The 21,791-nt window shown below is 49.6% G+C and overlaps 1 long non-coding RNA gene across 4 annotated transcripts in view; it reads right to left on the bottom strand.

The window, feature by feature from the left end:
* Positions 1-21,124, bottom strand: part of LOC116572034 — a 61,615-nt gene extending 40,491 nt beyond the window's left edge. For 3 of the 4 annotated variants that reach the window (XR_004278095.1, XR_004278097.1, XR_004278096.1), the window contains exons 1-2: positions 18,913-21,124; positions 11,547-11,725 (exon numbers count right to left, since the gene is read on the bottom strand). This is a non-coding gene — a long non-coding RNA (uncharacterized LOC116572034). The remainder of the gene's footprint in view (positions 1-11,546; positions 11,726-18,912) is intronic. The other variant, XR_004278098.1, reaches the window with a different exon arrangement.
* Positions 21,125-21,791: the final 667 nt, after the last annotated feature.

The raw sequence follows: 21,791 nt of genomic DNA, 5'->3' as shown, positions 1-21,791 counted from the left end.
TCGAGAATAAGTGAATGAAGAATGAAGAAGGAACGAATGAGGAGTGAAGGCTCCGCAGTGAGCATCCGAGGAAACTCACTTCCCTGTGTTAAATCCCTTGGTCTTACCGTCAGTTCAAATTTCCAGCCCCCGCCTGGGGGCCCACCACTGCCCACACCCCTGTCCTCGTCTTGGGTCTGTGTCCACCAGCTTCTCCCCACACTCCCCTGTTCAGGCTCTTGACGCAAGTTAATCCCCACTGCCCCTTAACAGAAGCAGAGATTTCCACCGTCCAGAGGGAGACAACAGTCAGGCCGGCAGATGGACATCTCAAGTGGTCAAGGATGAGGCTGGGTCCCTGCCTTTAATGGGGATCCGTGCTGCTGGTGCAGTGACCTTTCCCTGGAGCGTTTACTAAGCACCCATGAGTAGCCAGCCCCAGCACAAAGGAAGACTGTAGGACCTGGAATCAACTTCCTCTCCGGGGCATGAAGGCTGGATGTACTGACGTCTCGGGGCCTGCGGAGGCCATGTGTTCAACCTACTGAAAGCAAAGACCAGCTCAAGTTTGTTGCTAAATCCCCTGCGATGCTGTGAGGCAATTAATGCTCAATAAATATCTGTTACTCTCAAAAGGTAGGGGAAATCACCTAAGATAAGTATATGGGAAGAATATCATAGCAGAAAGAAGGATGACTTAATGTCCACCAGCAAAGCAAGCAATTAAATTCTCATGTTGCGAAGGCAGGCCTTGTTAGAATTGACTCAATGCTGAGAAGGGGAATCAAAATGACAATTCCCAGGGGGGATCAAAAGGGGCAGACATAGTCAGCTTTCTCCTGGCACAGCAGAAATCCCAGGAACCACCGGTGATCATTTAAATGTCATTAGAACAAAGAAATTAAACACCAGACTAAGATGTATGTGTGTGCCTGTGTATGTATATATACATACATGTACACATGTGTGCATGTGTACACACACATGTACATATACACGTAGATTCAGGAAAACAAGCACAAAGGAACTACTCAAAAACTGTAATTCAAAGAAAGGGTGTGTCCTGCACATCCCCTGAGTGCAAGGACACTGGGGTACAGAGAAAGACCTCAATGGTGCCTCCAGTTCCAGGAAGCTTGAGGATTTAGGGAGAGAGTTAGGATGAGCCCACAAGTGGAGTGGCGTTCTGAACGCCATTTGAGTAAAAAATCAAATCAGAATTCTTATAATGTTCAATTAACCTGGGGTCTCTCCAGCACTTCTCATCTGGGCAGAAATTCAATGGAAGGGATTTGCTGGCTCTTGTAAACCCAAAGTGTGTAAATAGTCCTAAGTGATGAGCTCTCCTTCAGAAGAAATGAAATACTCTGTCTTCAATTAATGAAAATCCAATAATTCGGTCACATCTCCTCCTGGGTTCATTGTGTTAATTACAAAAGCCTCAAACTCATTTTTAGAGGACAGGGTTTCTCAACCTGGGCACTACTGATATGATAGGCCAGATAATTATTTTTGGTAAGACGGGAGGCGGGTGCTGCCCTGGGCTCTGTAGGATGTTCAGCACTCCTCGGGATTCTACCCACTAGATGCCAGTCACATCCCAGCGTGACAACCAGCAGTGTGTCTACACATCGCCCAATGACCTCCTGGGGACAAAATGGCCCCAGTGCAAACCACCGGCCAAGGATAATTATTCTAAAGTAATTCAGTCTAACCAGGCAGGTAGAAAGACGATGTGTCTGTGACTCTCCTACTTCTCCTTTGCTGATTGGATCCATTCCAGCTCTCCCAAAATATTTTATGTGGAAATGTGCCCATCGCCCTACCGGCAAGAGCTCAATGAGAAAGAATTCATTTGTTCCGACTGAGTAATTAGGACTGAAATGCATGTAGGAGGTGATGACACATGGTGATCAAAGTGGTATGCTTCCCTCTTGTCACGGAAAACCAAACTGGTTTGGAGTGAGAAATGGCCTCTGCGCTCATTACTTGGGGAACTGTTTTCCTGGGTTCCAGGAGAGGGGACAAGTCCACTCAGTGATCGGGAGCGCACTGGCAGAGCTGGAGAGGGGGTTTTCGGGGACAGCCTCAGTAGCGTATCTTCCGACATGACAGAGATGCCAGGTAGTGACAAAGTCTGGATGGGAGTTGGTGTCAGGCCAGACCTGGAGGACGGAGACCACTAATGAGCCCCAGAATGAAAGGTGACGCCCCGTCTCCTGGCTGAGCTGGCCCGGCGCCATCCTCTCTGCACTAATGAGGGGCTGTGGGCCATTCAGTGGCCATGGGGGAGCCTGACCTTTGCCCTCAGGAGCACGCTCCCCTCTCCCGGCCACTCGCCTCCACGGGGGAGGGTCGAGAGCACACTGGCATATAAACGGAGCCAGCATCTCAACAAAGAGTGAATTTCTACTTCAGCTGGCAAGAGTCAAGGTCAGTGCCCTGGGAGCTAGCGTCTTTAAAAACTCTATTGAGTCCCAGAGCAAAAATGTGTCCTCTCTTTGATGCAGGCTGACTGACTTGCGCCAAAGAAGGGGGCCAGAGTGCAGAGACCATGCACTGTAGATATAGATAATCCAATCACGTAGTCTTTTAGGCATTGCCTTATTAAAGGAGCAGAACATCTGAAGTTAGGGTGGTCCGAGAAACTCCAGGTCAGCACCTCTATGATGAGACATGACTCCGAGGACCCCCAGTTGCCACTGCTGGTCCCACGCGAGCACGCGCCTCGGACAGACTGGCATCCCAGACAGGCGGTCAAGGGTGGTGACTGAGGCAAGAGTGGTCCCTGCTCCTTGAGTGGGAGGAGGTAATTCGTAGGCAGTGTGCCTGACCGTCCTGAGTGCTCCTCCCCACACACCTCCAGTTCCCCGCCTTGCTGGCACAGTGTACTTCCTGGCCCCCGTGGCTGGTGAGCCCCATGGAAGCTCTCCAACTACTCTGTGAACAGCAGCGACATGTCTCACTCACACTCATTGCATTAAAGACCCTCCAAGGCCCAGCAGCATTCAACTCGGTGGCTATTGCTTGAGCCTCGTCCCTTGGCCAACTCTGGTGATCAGAGCCACCCAGCTGGCCCGAGATGACCCCATGGTCTGAGGGAGAAATAAACCTGTGTTATTTACAGTCACTGACACTTCAAAGTGGCTGGACCTCAGCCACTGGTCTACGAGGCCGACTCCGAGATCATGCAAACACAAAGATGTGAAGGAGGAGATAATGACTCAGAAGAAGTAGAATCCCACGCAGGGAAGCTTTTCTGAGGGTATGACATCTGAGTTGAAATCTTGGGGCTTGAGACACGGGAACAGCAAGAGCAAAGGCCCTGAGGTAGCAACAGCACATCATGTCTGAGCAATCTACACACACACACACACACACACACGCACACGCACACTCTTAACACAAGGGTGTAGGTGGGAAGAGACAAGTAGGAGGCTGAAGAGGAGGAAGGGCTGCCCTGTGGAGCCCCTGCAGACACACCCAGTGTAGCTCACCCAGCCTCATCTGGACCCAATACAGTCAGAATGGAAGCACCCAGAGCATGGAGACGGGACTCAGAGTCAAGCAGCCCATGCCCACCATGTGTTTGCTGCCGCAGGGACAAGGACCCTCCTGAGGGCTCCTCCTACCCCTCAGGGGAGTCAGGTCTCCGAAGCCAGAATCCGTCTGAACTCAAGGGGACCCTGAATGCTGCCCTCAGAGCCCTCCTGCCCAGGACCAGCCCAGCTGCGGTTTACGTCACCCGCGTACAGATGGCCTCATCTCCGCTACTTATGTGCCAGGGAGTCACACCCACATATTGGTAACATTTGCCGATAACCATACTCTGAGCCTGATGAGACACCACTGGCCAAGAATGGCTATCATGCTTAACAGACTGATTAGCAAGAAAGGGGAGCGGCGAACTCCATGCAGGGTGAATGAGACGTTTTATTTTACACTAGTTGATCTATCATCATTTTGTTTTTAGTGCGGTGGCTTGTTACACATATGACTAATAATGCTCAACAGTGAAACGTCAAGCTTCAATTCTTAATAGCCTCATTTGAATTACATTTGTATTTATTGTCCCTCTAATTATTTTCTCCGCCATTTGAGAAGAACACGTCCCTACACCACAGAGCAGGCTAGCTCCCTGCCACAGGAGATCGTTAACATACCCGGGCCCTTGTGAAGTCAAAATGATGGCAGGAGGGATCTTGGCAAGCCTACATTTTCCTTTCTTTCCAAGATCACATTTTGAAAACGCTTTCAGAAATTGCAAGCTAGTCACCGACGGGTTAAATGGTCATGAAGCCACATTTTTTAATTACAAGTGCAACTTCCAAATGGACAGCATCATGGACGGCTTCTCCTTCTGAGGCCTCTGTCCAGATTCGCACAATAAAACTCGCCGCTGTGATCTACCTAGGAAACTCCCTAGAATCTCTGTTGGGCTCATTCACAGTAAGCAAACAGTTCCTGAGTGCCTGGAGCCAAATGTTTCCAGCCTGGAGGCTGGTACCAGCCGTGAAATTGCTCTACGCAAAAGTGTACCCACTCACAAACCACGGCTCAGGCACACGGGCTGGATATGTGAGCTGGTCCCGACGGCTTCTCATCCCAGTCCCCTCCCCCGCTTCCACACAGTGTGGGTAGGGTTGTCCCTGCTCCCCAAGTGCAGAAGGGGGTACGGGGCCTTCGCCCTGCCCATCAGATCATTCTATCCACGTGGGTGGAGATGCCCACAGACCGCTTAGGGCAGGGAGTTGCAGGCAGGAGGTTAAAAGTTGTAGGTGAAGAGCATCTCTCTGTTCTGGGATTTAGAGCTATGGGGAGGTGAGCCAGGGGCTTCCAGCTGTCGGTATACAAAGAAAGTCTGCTGGAGGGGGGCCGAGAGGGGCCTAGGGGGGCTCAGTCAGTTAAGCATCTGCCTTCAGCTCAAGTCATGATCCCAGGGTCCTGGGGTCAAGTCCCGCATCAGGCTCCCTGCTCAGGGAGGAGCCCGCTTCTCTCTCTGCCTGCCGTTCCTCCTGTTTGTGCTGGCTCTCTATCTCTCCGATGAATAAGTAAATTAAAAAATTTTAAAAAAGGAAGGAAGGAAGGAGGGAAGAAAGAAAGAAAGAAAAGGAAAGAAAGTCTGCTGGAGATGGAGCTGACACAGGAAGTCAGCCAAAAGATGGTCAAAGAGTTGGTACGGACGGGAACATTTAGACCCTGGGTCCAGTTATGCCTCCGTTTTAAAGACTTTATTTAAAGGGAAAAAGATTTATTTTAGAGAGAGACAGAGATGGGCAGAGGGGAGGGAGAAAGAATCTCAAGCAGACTCCCTGGTGAGCAGAGCCCCACACTGGACTTGATCCCACGACCCTGAGATGATGACCTGAGTGGAAATCAAGAGTTGAACATTTAACCGACTGACCACCCAGGGGCCCCTCATAGACTTGACTTTTTAGAGAAGGTTGAGGTTCACCACAAAAGAGAGCAGCAAGTACAGAGCTTTCCCATGTCCTGCCCCCGCCCCCACGCAGACAGAGCCCATCACCAACACCCTCAGCAGAGTGGGACACTTGCTATAATCGATGAACCTATAGTGACACACGATGGTCACCAGACAAGGCTCACTCTCACATGTTGTAGGAGTTTTGGCAGATGGGTAATGACATGCGTCTACCATTAGAACGTCACGCAGACGAGTTTCACTGCCCCCCAAGTCCCCGGTGCCCCAGCTGCCATCCCTCCCCATCAGTGCTGACAACCATGGCTCCTTTGGCTGTCTCCAGAGCCTTGCCTGTTCCTGAATGTCCCAGAGTTGGAATCCTACAGTCAGTAGCCTTTTCAGACTGGCTTCTTTCGCTCTGTAATATGCACGTGAGGTTTCTGTCTTTTCCTGGCTTGCTAGCTCATTCCTTGGCATCCAGGAATAACAGTCCGTTGTCTGGACGGGCTACAGTCTGTTTATCCATCCACCTACCTGGTTGCTTCCAAGTTTTGGCAGTTGCGAGCAAAGCTGCGATAAACATCCAGGTGCAGGTTTTTGTGGGGACAGAAGTTTTCAGCTCCTTCGGTGCCTGGGCTTTGTAGTTCCGTGAGCCTGTGATTATCTTTATTAAGCAAGCCATTAGGAGCTGGGTTTGCTGTCATTTGTAATCACGGGAGTCGCGGTTACGCTGCGAATTCCCGGGTTATGCACAGTTGGAAACGACCTGTGTGGCCTCAGGTGAGCTGCTAAATTTCACTCGGCTGGTTTCGTCCTGTTCAGGGAGGGATAAGAATAGACTGGGTGGGAACATCACAGGGTCGCTGCCCTCGGCGACCCGAGGACAGTGTCAGCACGTGAGGTTCTCATGGCGGGCAGCGCTCCAGAGGTCACCCAAGTCCCCCTGTCTGCATCCCAACCCTCAGCCAGGACTGCACACGGGCAGGGACCCGTCTCTGTCACTCCCAGCACCACCTGAAGGGCCCAGGGGTCTGGACCGAGCCCTTTCACGCTGCTTCAGGATGGTAACCGGACGTCACCACCAGGTGGTGATACCAGACCAGCCTAAAACCATTTGGGCGTGGGGGGCAGGCCAGAGGGTGGTGAGTGAAGTCCCCTCTGGCTAAAGCTTCCTGAGCCAGTGGCTGTCATATTGAATAGCACGGACCCAGACCATGACCATCATGGCAGAACGTTCTAGCAGTCAGGGCTGCTCTGGAGCCTCATGGACTGAGACACTGGCTAAGCTTCTCTCGCTGTGGCTGCTGCACACCTGGGGGCGTACAGCTGTGGCTCGCTTCAGTTGCTGGATTTAGGCTAGCACCTGTCGTTAACGGCACGCTGTCATCGCACTGCACGGCGTACGGAGGGGGCAAAACATGATGATGTGAGGCGTAAAGAATGAAACAGAAGATTCTCTCAAGGAGTGAGGAGACGGTCCGCTCCCGCCAGCAGGCCCACGGCAAGCCGGAGCGCCTACCCCTGGGAACCAGGCTCTGTCCCACACTCGGCTCCATGGGGCTGTAACTCCACGCAGCATAACTTCACAGATGACGCTGAGACCCCGCGGGGGACACCGCAAGGCCCGTCTCCTGCATCACACGGGCTGGTGCACGCGGGTGGGTGGGGGTCCCTGCACGGGCGGTGTCGTAGGCGGCCCACAACAGTGCTGGACAGCCCGCCACGGAAACGGGGCTCTGGCTCTGATCAACACCTGATGGTTAGAACCGGCCTTCCTCCCCTCCCCTGCCCAGATGGCAAATGTCTTCACAGCCCCAGGCTTTACCCACCACGTGTGCAGCTGTTCTAGCTGTAGTCTTAATTTACATTTCCTAATGTCCCATGCTGTGGATGTTTCTCATTGTTTGAAGCAGGAGGGTAGGCTGGACCCAGTTTTACATCTACGTATGAACAGTTCCTCATCTACAGACCCGTTGCCCTGGAGAGTCTGTCCTCCTTGGAGGAAGCCTGTAGATGTGGTAAAAAGCATGAACTTTGGAGTAAGATGTGGTTTTGAACCCTGTGTCCATCACCCAGTCCATGGATAGCCCTAAGTGACCACATCTGAAACTGGACCTCAGCATTGCTGACCTCAGCAGTTTGTGAGGATTAAATGGGATCACGTCCATGGGCAAAATGCAGACCAGAGAGCACACGCTCTAGAAGTTCCACAGGTAGCATTCTCCCCTGTGGGCACATTTCTCGACATACGTGACCTGCTGCATGTGTAACCACAAGATTGGCCATGGGACCTTCCAGCTGAGCCCCATGGTACATTCCCAGCAGGAAGAGTTCAGATGATTTTCAACCAAAGTGAAGTTTACGCTATAGCTTAAGGGAAGAGTTTCATAGTGCAGGCCTGCTCAGGAAGCTGCCCCAAATGTGACGTAAGGGATATTGCTCCTCTGAGGACTGCCGTCTGCAGGATGCACCACGCCCCAGAACGCATGGAGCAGAGTATCTGAATTACAGTGACGCCATGAAGCAGAAAAGGCAGAGGCAGTTAGAATTCTAAGATCCTCCTCAAGCCTTCTAGCAAAGAGAAGGCATCTGAATACTTATTGCTGAAATGACATAGGTAGGTCTGTGCTCTTGCCCTTGAACTGGTTAACTGGAAGGTATCGTTTGGTTGAGACAAAGAGTCCATGACAGCTCTCGCAACTACAGACGGGCAAGGCCAAAATCAGCCTGGGACAGTCACACTCGATTCTCCGTAGAACCGACTCCATCCTGGTTCACGTCCGAGGGCCGCAGCAGCCAAGCTGACTCTCGGGATGGGCAGAATGCCACAGCTGCCTCTCCAGAGCCATCGCATCTCAGAAAGTTCCCCAAACTCAGAAGACCTGGGGAGAGGAGAAGAGGACTGATGGAGAACTTACTGTCACTTGTAGACAGTGGTGTCACTCAATCTCAACCCCAGGGAAGCAACCAGAAAGATGTCCCATGGCCCCGCCATGCAGGAGATCACCAGCCAGGCAATGGTATGTGTGGGGGGCAAGAAAGCGCCTCCCCCGGATTCATTGTGCCTGAGAAGGAGCACTTAGAGAAATTAACCATAATGGTAAGAGAAACTGACTTACAGAAAGGAAAAAAAAAAAAGAGAGAGAGATTCTCAGAGAGAAAGGTAAACTTAAAAGCTGTCAAAGGATACACAGCATTTTGTATTTCTGCCTTATTAATATTTATCAGCTCCGGGGAGAAGCAAAGCCCCCGAAGGCGACCCAGCCACCTCCCCCGTCTCAGCTACGAAATGACATCACCTGTGATCTCCTGTTTACAACTGCTCTGCAAACCTTAGCAACAATTACAGATGTCCTTAAGATAGAGCTCATAGAGTGCCCTGGTAGCTCCTGTCCAGAGGATAAGAGGAAACAAAGAAACTCGCATTTAGATCCATTTACACGATCTGTTACACAGGACTGCCACGGGGCGGCCCTACCTCTAACCAACAAATTGGGATTTTAAACTTGTGCCTGCCTTCCAGAAATGGTGACTGAAAGAGAAAATAAATTGTGCTTTAATGCCAGGGACTTAGGAAACCATCCTTGTTTTGGCTGCTTGGTACTGCTGGAAAATGTTTGCCAGAGCAAATGTGGCCTCACGGACGGTGGAGAAAATCTCATGGGAAACACGGATCGGAGCTCACAGTTGGAAGGCGTGGAAGATGATACTCAGTTCTTGATACCAGCACAATGGCACACGATTCCCAAATGGAAGTAAAAGAAAGAACCATGAGCCTTTTCCTTCTGCCCAAGCTCCTCGATTTCTAGACAGCCATTTCATTCAAGATTTGCGGTTGGAGTATTTTCACTGAAAAATGGCCTGAAATGAAACCAGCCCAGAAGATCTTATCATTTCAATGGGGAAATAGAGTAGAGACAAAACAGGGACAGCAGCGTTGGTGAGGCCCTGCCCCGACTCAGGGGGCCTCGTGCAAGTCACGAAGTGTCCCTGTGGCTTCTCCTGGAAAGCCCCTGTCCTCCCACTCTGGTTGGCAGAATACTGCCCCCCTGAATACCCCCGCCGTGGTCCCTGGAACTACGAATATGCCAGGCTACATGGCAAAGCCGAGGGAAGACTGCCGATGGTATTACAGTTACTAAGGAGACGACCTTGAGAGGGAGACATGAGCCTGGATCACCCTGGGGGTCCCAGTGTAACCAGAAGGTCCTTAAATGCAGGAGAGGCAGAAGAGCCAGGCCTATGACACCGGCTTTAAAGATGGAAAACATGAGGAGTGTGGACGCCCTCCACAAGGTTCAAGGGCAGGGAAATGAGCACCCTTACAGAGTGTCCCTTTGGGATGAGCAAGACGCAGAACTATGATAAGGGCTTCCTAAAATAAGAAGACCTTCAAGAGGGAAACACTAAAGACACCCAGAGGTGCTTCAGCCAATGGTGGATCTGCTCTTGGTATCCTACTAGAGTAGGACCTGAGGAATCGATCTGGAATGTCAACCCATGGAATTTGTTCTTGGGATCCTAGAGGGGGACCTGGGGAATGTCAATCTGGAATGTCAATCCATGGAATCTGCCCTCAGAATCCTAGAGGGGGACCTGGGGAGCCAATCTGGAATGTCAAGGGCCACTCTATTCTCCCTCTCTCAAGGGTTCTGGCTTTTGCTGCCTGAGATTTAGTCAAATATCCATCTCTATTTTCCTACCTGCTTATGTATTTATTTAACTGGACAGTGGAGAGAATCACTTAAGAACATGGATTCAAGCCCCAGGACTCGAAGTAACTTCAACTTTCTGTGCCTCGAGTGTCCCCACCTGTAAATGGGAACACTACTACTCTCTATGTCATCAGAGTGCTGTGCAGGTCAAAAAACCCGACCTAGCAGGAGGCACCAGCTTAGCGCATGGTAAACCCTAAATACGTGCTTTGAAGCTCCCAAAATTAAAGGGAGAAAAAAAAAAAAAAACCAGGAACTAGCTTCCAAATAGCCACAGTTACACACTTCAACTTAACAAAATGATTAAATCAAATCATTCTTAAACCAAAAAGCTAATTTGAAAATTTAATTATTTTGAAGGACAGGTCCCCCGTGGCTTACTTATTCCATGATGCTGGAGTAGGAGAAAAAGTTAATAGCTTTCTAATTATATCAACTTTTCTGTTTTAAAAACCCGGTTCTCATTTATTAGTCTGTCAAGGGATTATCAAGCAGGTTGCTTTATGCTCTTAATTCACAAAGCAGAAATAAATTAGTGCAAGTGTATTAGATCACGGTCCTTTAAATCACTCCTTTTTAAGTTGAAGCGATTAAACCCATTCATTTTTATGGAAATTGTTAATAAACCCATTTATCAGAAATTTGACTTTATTAAGTTAGCCTGTAGTCTTCATGAAATAACTCAAGGAAGATTCTACAGCCCCTGCCTCTTATCTGCACACCTGACTTTACTTCAATGGCAAAACCGATGACAAGCAAACAACATGGAGCTCATCCAAGAGGGGTCAAAGGCAGGATCTCGACTTTCTTATGGCTGAATAATTCCACCAACACGCGAAGCCTAAACAGACTTAACCCGCAGAAACAGGGAATGGATTAGTTGTTGCCAGACGTAATGGGGGGAGGGCGGCGGGGGGGGGGAGAGGGTGGGAAGGGGTGGGTGAAGGGGGTCAAAGGACACCCTTCCGGTTATAGGATGAATGCGTGCCGGGGATAAGACATTCAGCAAGGTGACTACAGTTCACAATATTTTCCTGCGTATCTGAAAGTTGCTAATAGAGTAGATTTTTAAAATTTTCAGTACACACACACACACATACACACACACAAAACTTATAATGATATAGATGATGAATATGTTGATAACCTAATTGTGGTCATCGTTGTGCAATACAGTGGACCCCCTTCTCGGTGTGGGATCCGTTCCAAGACCCCCAGCGGATGCCTGAATCATGAGTAGTACCAAACTTACCGTACATACATGCTTTTTCCTACGTATACAGACGTGCAATAAGGTTTAGTTTCTACATCAAGCACAGTAGGAGTTTAGCAACAGGAACGAAGAATGAAATCCAACAATGATAGCAACATACTGAAACGAAAGTTAAGTGCATGAGCTCTCTGTCTCTCAGAGTAGCTTCCGGACTCACCCTTCTTCCTACAATGATGGTGTGGATGACAAAATGCCCACGTGATGAGAAGTGAGGTGAATGACATGGCCGTGTGGTGCTGCGTTCGGCTGCGAGTGACCCCACGGAGCCCCAGAAGGAGCATCACCAGCTTCCAGACTCCTGTGGATCGCAGGTGACCGACACCATGGAAAGCGAAACTGCAGATAAAGAGGGAAGGACTAGGGTATGTACGGATATAAAATCTATATGGTTTATACCTGAAACGTACACAATACGACAGGTCAACTCTATCTCAATAAAGCTATAAAAAGAAGAAGAAAAAAATCTGAATGTAATAGCTACCTATGAGGTATCACTTGAAATTACTTTTTTCTAAAGTAAATTCTAAATTCTTTTTCCCATTCACACTTTCCCACATGGCCCCCTGAGCACATTGTGGTGAAATGTCATGGGGCAAGATGACAAGACCCATTCGTCCAGTAACAGCCTCTGGCTCCAGATCTTGGAGATAAAAACCTTGAAGACAATACTTCCTGCTCTTATAGACATTGTCTTGTTGTGAGTGTGACCTAAATCCAGGTGTCTACAGGTATGGAAGTGACCAATGCCAGGAGGAAGGAAGAGGGTGAGTAGCTAGACAGCCATGGCACCTGGACAGCCAAGGTGAGAGGGACGCACCTTGCGGACTCCCACGTGCAAGGTTCCACACTCTCTCACACATTCTTCCAGATACCAGGCAGGCAGAGGCGTGGCTGAACCAGCGGACGGAGCCACTGTGGGTCCCTACGGCACCAGCGCTGTTTCATGAACACGGACTAGCCAAGAGAGGGGCCCCTCAGCTGACAACAGGGTCTGTGGGGACCAGAGTCTAAGGTCTGCACTTTTCATATTCAGAACTGACAAAACCACAGGTAAATCACATCCCTTAAATTCCACCCATTTCCTTGGCAATCCCTAGTTCTTAGGAGAATTAAGAGACTGGGATCTACAAGAAGGTCTGACTGGAAGAATTTTCTCATTCTTCTGTTGTCTGTTGGCTAAACACACTGGGTACCTGGGATGGGTTGGGTGTAGGCAGATAAGTCATGATGGAAATGGAGCCCCGGAAACTGGGCTTAAAAATAATGAGGGCGCCTGGGCAGCTCAGTCAGTTAAGCGTCTACCTTCAGCTCAGGTCATGGCCTGTGGGTCCTAGGATTGAGCTCCGCACCAGGATCCCTGCTCCACATGGAGCCTGCTTCTCCCTCTGCCTCTGCCTCTCTCTCTGCCTCTCACGAATAAAGAAATGAAATCTTCAAAAAAAAAAAAAAAATAGGTGTGCGCAAGCACACGCACACACGTACGTGTGTGTATGCATTTAGTTCAGGAATGTAGAAATCACTGAATTTCATTGCTTGATGTCCCTCTAAGAGCTCAATGAACTTTTACCCCAGGTTCTGTATTCATTATTCCCTCCTCCTGGAATGTTCTTCCAAATGTCTTTTTGCTTTTCCTTCCAAAATTTGTAAGGGTGACTAATTGTTCAAGCTTCTGCGAATACATTGGCATCTTCAGAAGGCTTCCCCCGGCCATCCACCTTGAAGCGGGAACTCCCCAGTATTTTTCAACCAAATCCCCCAAATTTGTTTGCCTCATAAACTTTACAGGGGGCTTGACATATCTTGGGCCTATATTCTGCTTTCTCTCTCTAGATCATAAGCTCCTGCACATCAGGAGTCTGGTCTAGCCCTATTTTTGCTGCTGTAATCCTAGTGCCTAGAAGAGAACCCAGAGCACGCCTTTTACATGTGTTGAATCAGTAAAAGAACTTAGTTACATCCTAGATGAGTAGACGGGGGTCCACAAATGTTAAATATCTTGACCAGACCACGAAGGTCACAGGTGGCAGGGCTGGGAAACAAATGTGTGACCCGGGATAGTTAACGTACTTGAGCTTGTGCACTCCTGAGGGAGAAAACCCTCACATTTGGATTTTTTTTTTTCCTTTTACATTCGGATCCTTGATGCTTGTAATGACTTGAATACTGATGATGTGGAGACGCAGAGAGATGTCAAAAATGCATTTTTTTTCGCACCATCAAGTCTTGCCGCCCGGGAAGAAATTAACATTGAGGATTTTCTGAATCACTAACATTTCACCTCCACAAGAGGTTTTAGGGACTCTCCTCTCCCACAAACGACATTAGCAATTTAGAAAATGATTTAAAATAAAAGGGCATTTCCGAATATTGCCAATAACAGTTAGCAAATCTCATTAATGAGATGCTCTGATGTGGAAATCACTACAATTCTTTTTCACAGCAAAATACTGTAATTAAGCCATTGTGTGTCTGTGTTATTTAGCAAATGAATAATCACACTAAGCCCTTGAGGCTTCCTGCTCCTTTGGAGCATCAGGCTAATACCCTTGCAGTCTTGTCTGGAACTCAATTTAATGAGCAATCTATTCTGAGCCGTGCTCAAGGCAATTGACTGCTTTCTACAAGGAGGTATTAGAGCAACAGCAAAATTACCCAGTGAACTGCAGGCCATAAAACAGGAAGGACAACGGGTATCCACTTCGACCGCATCGGCTTCTGGAACACAGAACGGCTTCTGGGGCTCCAACGACGGCCACAGCATATTTGCGTGTGCCGGGCTCCGTGTGGGACAGCAGGGAGGTTCCCTGCTCCGGGAAGTGCACGGCCTGTGGCATTTACAAAAAGCACAACATCCACTCGGAACAACAAGGACAACAGCAGCATCTGGACGGCATCCAACGTCCGCTAGAGGCCCGCGGAGAAGTTAAAGAGGTGCGCGCTGGGCCGAAGACCCGGGTGACATCCGGACCCCCGCCCGAACAGCGCAGACTGAGCTGCGCTCATCCACTCGCGGGTGGGCTTTTTCGATAAATACAGTCCAGTCCTGTCAAAGTATTTTCTCCCCCTTATTAATGTCTTCTTTTTCCCTACCTTACTTTATTATAAGAATACACTACGTGATACATACAGTGGGCATAATCTGGGCTAATCCACTGCTTATGTGAGTGGTATGAACTCCGGTGAACTGTGGGCTGCTAGTAGTTAAGATTCTGGAAAGTCGAAGGTGGTACTCACATTTTCAACCGTGCAGCCCCCCTCCACGTCCGAAGGCCAGTGGTAATGGAGTCCTGTTAGGGGCTAGCCTCACACAGACACAACACCAACCAAGGCAGAGGACAGTACAAAGAATGAAGAAGGAGCAGCTCCCCGCCCCGAGACTGGCCTGAACTGGTCCTGAGAAAGGGACCATAACAAGGCTTGTGTTCAGTATCCATCTACGTAGTCAGTCCCAGGGACCGGGGACTGACAAGTAAAAGAGATGACCTTGAGGTGACAGTTCCATGCAAGATGTCTGTCCAGGTGCAGCTTGGAGAGGATTGCATTTGGGGAAGCCCCTCGCAGGCTGAGACCTTCCAGAAGTGGAAGGTGCACCTTCAAGCAGTGGCCAGCGCCCAGGAGGATGGGGGACAGGGAGGGGAGGCTTCGAGGAGCTCCTGTCTGAGTCAGAGCTGCCCCGTGGGGGGAGGCAGTATGAGAGCAGGCCACCTGCCACCAGCGCTCAGCCCCACAGGGAGGGGAAGCAGAAACTAAAGGATTGGAAGACCCCAGAGAATCCCCCCGGCACAGTCTGGAATGGCCCTTCACACAGCCACTGGAGGCTCAGCTCCTTACAGGAAACAAGCCAACAAGTCAACCACGTCTGTGTGTTGTTTCCCGCCTCCTAAAACATGTTGCGAAGCCATAATGGCAAAATGTACATCTGTGACGAAGCCAGACGTGAGATCAATAGATACTGGCACCACAGTGTACCCATTTTAGTATGTTCGAAGTAACTCAAAATTTACAGAATAAAATCAAACCCAAATTTCAGCTGAGGAGAAAGCCTTTTGCTTCGAAGACAATGCAGGGCACAAGGATGAACCCATGGTGGGGCCGGAAGTAGCCACCCTTTTTTTTTTTTTTTTTTTCCAGTTTGTCTCTGATGTTGCTTTGTGTCTTAGCAGTGGACGGTTTGCCTGGCCTTCCTGGCTCACTAAGGGTGGCACCCATCCAGGACTGGATCTGTGGCTTGTCTCCATCACCACGAAGTCTATCGACTAGGTCCCCACCGCCAGAGACCTAGAGCTCCCACACACATCAGGTCCTGTCAAACAGCATTGCCTCCTGGAATCTTCAAAATAGGTTAAGTTCTTAGAAAGCCTTACTAAAGGTGAATGCAGTTGAATATTACAGCAGAGTTGAGTGTTCATAAGGTTAAAAAAAAAAAAGTATAAGGTAAAAAAAAGTAAAAAATTAACATAAGGCTTAAAGAAAAGGTAAAAAAAGAAAAGTAAAAGGTTAAAAAAGAAAGAAAGAAAGAAAGAAAATGAGTCACTGTTTAAAAAAAAAACAACTCTGAATATGCCTTAAGCCAGACACAAAGCACCTAAGCCATAGCTCTTGGGAGGGAAGGACCACACTCCCTCCAGACCCTGAGACCCCAGCGTCGCACATGTGGGAGGTGCCTGGGCCCTGAGCATCTGAGCAAACTGCGACTCACCCAGGAGAGCCCCTTTGCCTCGCCCATGCTCCGGCTCCTCACAGCAGATGTCTCAGAGTGAACAGCTGGTGGAATTATATTTAAACTATTATTTCGGTCTCCCCCTTTTGCACAAGTGCCTACAAGTAAATGTGTGTGTGTAGCCTAGGACTCTGTGTGCCTTGTCAGCCAGACCAGCAGAGTCCCCAAAGTTCCAGGACTGGGGGCACCCCCACCCCGCACTCCAGGAGTGACAGAGCCCCCCAGACAACAGCCTCCAGGGGGGCAGAAAGAGCATGACCCTTCTCCCAGTGAGCTGATCGGGGACATCTAGGGACCTAGAGGTTCCGGAGGAGCCGAGCCCCATGCACAAGGCCTCCGTGTCCGGTGGGTGGACGGTAGGGCAGAGGAAGAGAGAGGAGAGAGCCCTCGCGCACGAGGGAAGAAGACGGATTTACTGAGGGCTTCCCTGGATGGACTCACTTGGCCTTCACAAGACATCGGAGCTGGGCGGCCCTGGCGTTCTAAGTGCGGGCCGCCACCGCATGGAATGGGCCGCAGGGCAAGTCTAGGCTCCGGGCACTTGGCCTCCCTTCCTCCTCCCACGGCAGGAAATGCTTCCAAATCTTTGCACATCCTGCTGCTTCTCAGCCTCAATGTTAAACTTTGCATCAGCGCTGCCGAAAGTCACACCCTCCCAGGGGGTGACCGGGGCCTCTCCAGGTGACCCTCCCCCCAGGTTCCACACCCAGTCTGGCATCCCAATCTCTGTGCTCCCGCTCTGCAGAACGCCATGGGCCTCCAGCTAATAGACAACCCTTGCTTCTGCTCCAACGCCAGAAGGGTTTCTGGATTCAGAAACCCCTGCGAACAGAGACCGCAGGAAGACGGGTTTCCAAAGAAGATAGCGGCATGCGGTTTTCTGCTTACTTGTATCTTGAGCTGGGATTAGAATAGAACCCAGTGGGTGGGATCTTTAAAAAAATGTATCTTAGGGCTCTGCTATTCTTCCAGAATCTAGAAGCACACTCTCTCCTTTCTGGGGACAACCGCTGGGTTTTTCACTCAGTGCCCGTTCCAATGGGGAGGTCAAGGCAGGCTCCGTAGATGGTTTCTGGCCATACAAGGTGATGCCATTCATTTCCTCTGCGGATTGCTACCCAATAGCACAGACAGAAATCATGCAAGAAACAGCCTCCTGTCCATGCTATCTGGTGGCACGGGACACGGAGGAAGACAGGATACTGAAATGCAACTTGTCTCATGCTGATGTTACTTGGGTTAAAGGTTTTTGTTTGTCTCCTCCTAAAACCTTCTGTCCCATCTAAAGAAAATAAAGAACTCATGCTCACAAACCAAAATGACCACGATCTGTAGTATCCTTTCTTTTTGAAAAACATTTATCGCTCACTCAGCCCTAGAGTCCAACAAACTATGCATTTTCTTTTTATCTTATTTTACAAGGATTTATTCTGTGTGGGGACGGGGTGGGGGGTACATACAGAGATGTCATCCCAACATTATTGCCCCCAGCAGCAAATTATGAAACGAGGTAACCAAAAGAGAATTATGGGGTTTTATAGGGTAACTTTCATACCGCGGGAGAGATTTTCTTCCATGGTTAAAACGAGATGCACGAGAATGACACGGAGCCGTGTGTTGGGGTGATGTCTGGAGGCTCTGCAGCCACACTGAGATCATGAGGGAGTCAGTTTACTGGTGTGCTGGAATGCAAAGACCAAGGAAAGCCTCCGGGTGTCATCATTTTGCTGCAGAATTCAGCAGCCGCGGAACCACCTCTGGCTTCCTCCTTTAAGAGGTAACAACAGTCCCTGCCCTTTCAGCCTCCGTGAGTCAGTGAGAGCAAGCTGCAGAATTCTGGGCGCTTTCCCACGTATTTTTCACTTGAGTTCTGAACGTGCTCAGCAGTAGACACTGGACAGCGTACACATGAGGTGGCAGCCTTACTGTCTCTTCCTACAGCTGGTCTGGATACAGATCTCGAAACTGGCATCAGGTTGCTTGGTCACTTTCTTCTCTTTGACGTAACTCTTGAAAAGGAGGCAGAAGACAGTTCTGCACGAAGTCTGGCTCATCTAGTCTCCCAGCAAGGAAGCACCCTTGTTCCCCTCACCAGTAAGGGCAAGCTCAGCGCGGGGTTCTTGATTCACTCGCTCATTCATTCGCACAGTCATTGATTACGTGTCACTTTCCCTCCACGCTGTGAACTTCAAGGTTCTTATTGTTAGAGAAGAACAGGGAACAGATTGGAACTGACCCCAAACATAATGCACTGCGGGTCCTGAATGTTTTGAGCGCAGGGGAGGGCCTTGCCTGCAGTGGCTCATTGGCAGGACGGTGTTTGCAGCCCCCAGAAGATGCGTGCTCAATAAATGGGGTAGGTGTGCCTGGGTGGCTAAGGGACTTGAGCATCCAACTCTTGGTTTCAGCTCAGGTCATGATCTCAGAGTCGTGAGATCGAGCCCTGCATCAGGATCTGAGCTGAGCCTGGAGCCTGCTTAAGATTCTCTCCCCTCCCTCTGCCCCACCTACCCCCACCACTCTCTCACTCTCTAAAATAAGTAAATAAATCTTTAAAAATGAATAACCAGGGTAGACAGAAAGCCCAGAGGTAGACAGAAAGACAGGATTCCCAGAGGAAAGCCCATGGCTTTCATGACGAAGGTAACAACTTACCTTGCCTGTTGAATACTGTGAGGCAAAGCTCCAATGACTTTTTTCTGCTTCTGGGTTTCACCCAGAATTGACCCCCATAAACTCCAAGAATGATGTTTAAGAGAGAAGAAAGCACACAAACTAGAAATGCAAAGCTCATCTGACTTACCATTCTGAAGGCCTGAGATACCTTTGGTCTTAGCAAAGGTCCCATGCCTGGTGTTCCACCTGTGACATAGACACGTCTCAGCACAAAGGGCCAATTACTGCACGGCCAGAGCCCCACCCCCACTTTGCACGTGACATATACATCTCACTCCTGTTTCATTAATCCTTTCTGTTTTCTCCATTCCGGTCTTCAAATCTGTACTGAAAAACATAATCACAGTAATCGTAAATTTGAAAAACATTAGCAAAATCTTCTTGACAACAAACATGAGTTCAAGTCACTTCTGCCACCTTCAAGAGCCTTAGGTCATTTGTGGATAAAAGGCAGGAAGGACAAAAGCCTACCCTAGCAGCCCAGCGCCGTCATGGAGCCATCGGGAAGCCCAGGGACTGAGCAGGACTGATGAGCCGTAGGAACCCGTTACCTGTTGAGTTGAAAGGCACCATTTCACAAGTGCGCAACTCGTACTCTGCTGGCGGGTCCTGTGGGCGTCTCCTCCTGTGGGTGACCTAGCGCTCACCTGCCTCAGGGTGACGGGGTGGTGGCCTGTGCAGATAATGATGTCTAAATGCCATCTTCTGTTTCCCCTGGGACTTCCCACTGGTCTTCGTAGTTGATGTTCACTGCCATGTTCTCTACTCCAGCGACTGCCTTCATGATGGCTAACTGGATAAATTATCCATAAAATCATTTTGTTTCTAAAAAGGTGCTTTTAGATGAGAGCTGGTCGCTGGTGAGAAGCAATCTTGCCATGTCCCCTCTCCTCTGGGGGAGATGGAGTGAATGACTTCGCCTTGGAAAACTAAACCACTCTTGCTTTTACAAGTTCCCTGAAGCAGGAGCCCCAGCATTTGGCCAAGGATGTTAGTTTTCTGTTTCATCAACGCGCTGGGAGCCAGATCACTGTCTGCCCCGAGGTGAGGCAGGGGTGTCTGGGCAGGGGTGGATGGGGTCTGCTCAGCCTGCTGTTCACCTGGAGGCGGGGAGGAGTCCCCATGAGGGGGAGGGAGCACGGAAGCCCAGGGGACCGAGGAGGAAGGGGTGGCCCTGAGCACACAGGGAGAGGGAAGGATGGAGCACGCCGCCCTCAGGAGAACTAGACACAACCCACCACCCCCTGGAGTAAGGCGTTCAATGCTCACTTCCTGAAAAAGACTCCAAGAAGTCAGATATCCCAACCGTTTGGAAAAGACACTCAGCTGTCCTCTCGCTTCTTCCCCTGCTCTGAAAACAATCTTCACATTGCTGATTTTTATTGTTATTTTTAAATTTATGATTATTTTTGTCATTATTAGCACTCTGCCACAGGACATCTCCCCGAAACCCACAGTAAGTCAGCATGACTTCATCACCAATAACGCACCCGTGCAAAAATCAAACAAGTTCATGTCTGTGTTGTCTAAGCAAGTCAAGGGCATGGGGCATGGGGCCCCACCATCGTCCAGGCCAAGGGTGACGAGAGGTCTCAAGCCTGACGGTCCAGTGCCCCACTGGTGACTTTGGCCTGTGAATTCCATCAACCCTTGTGTTGTCTAGGGCCCCGTCCCTGGTCCTCAAGCACTAGGATGTCCAGGGAGTCTTGAGCTTGCCCCTGACGGAGAGAGGATGCTGAGCAGGCCCAGAGCCCAGACAGGAGTCCCTCTTAGCTGGACCAGGGGCAGGCAGCATCCTGCTGCTGGGGATGGCTGCATTCTCTAGACTCGACCAAAGACCATCAAGGGACCGTTTCAGAGTCCTCTGGCTCCCTGGTGATGGTGACAAGGGCCAAGGCAGAGACTGACCCCCACCACCCTTTTTCCAGCTCATGAGCAAAAACCGTCCCTCCCTGAGTGGTTTGATCTTTCTCCTTTATACTTATAACTGGAGTGCAAAAAGCGTCTGGAGCCTTTGTGTTTTATCTGGTGACTCAGTAGCCGAGCCAAGCCTCTCAGGAAAGGGACCTCAGGAAAGGGACGATGGGAAGAAGCACGCCAAGCAGAAGTCTGAGACAGCCGGTCTTGGAAAGGTTATTCTGATTCTGCGGAGGTTTCCATTCTTCCAGCTCTCAACAGGGTCTTACTTCCCGTCTGCTACTGTACATAAGGCACGCAAAAATAGGAAGATGTACTCTTGATCAAACAGAAGGTTCTTTCTAGAACGTGTCTGTTTTGATCACTGTTCATTTTCCAAGGCTCACCTTGCCATGAATACAGCAGATAAAAAGCTGAGTGACGAAAGCTAAAGGGAAGAAAAATAAGGAAAACAATGAGTAGGGGCATCTGGGTGGCTCCGTCATTAGGTGTCTGCCTTTGGCTCAGGTCATGATCCCAGAGCCCTGGGATTGAGCCCCGCATAGGACTCCCTGCTCAGCGGGAAGCCTGCTTCTCCCTCCCCCACTCCCCCGCTTGTGTTCCCTCTCTTGATGTATCTCTCTGTCATATACAAAAGTAAAATTTAAAAAAAAAATCAAAGAATGATGTGTTAAACTGTCCATGAGGACCCTCTACCCGACTACCCAATAGATGGAAAGCAGTCTACATGGCCAACGACTATGGACTTGCTCCCAGCCAAGTCAGCATGTCTCTGCCCTCCGCAGTGCCTTCCGTGTATAATTGCATCCTGATCCCACTTGAAAATAAAAGCACTAGATTTCATTGAGTACTTTTCACATGTAAAGCACTGTTCTAAACATTCTACTTCTCCTTTCTCATTCAATCCTCCCCAGGTCTCCATGGTAGAGATGACATTATGATCCCCATTTGCCAGAGAAGGAAACTCATCTGAAATGTCCCCACAGAAGGAAATTGGATGGTGGTGATGACCAGGGGAGAAGAAGATTGTACCCTGCTTTGGCAAGGGGAAGGTAGAAGAGTTCTTCTTTGAATAGTAATAGACATTCT

Source organism: Mustela erminea, chromosome 13 (genome assembly GCF_009829155.1).
Source record: "Mustela erminea isolate mMusErm1 chromosome 13, mMusErm1.Pri, whole genome shotgun sequence".
NCBI lineage: Eukaryota > Metazoa > Chordata > Mammalia > Carnivora > Mustelidae > Mustela > Mustela erminea.
The sequence above is the reverse complement of the archived record's forward strand: the minus strand, read 5'-3'. Positions and strand labels throughout refer to the sequence as shown.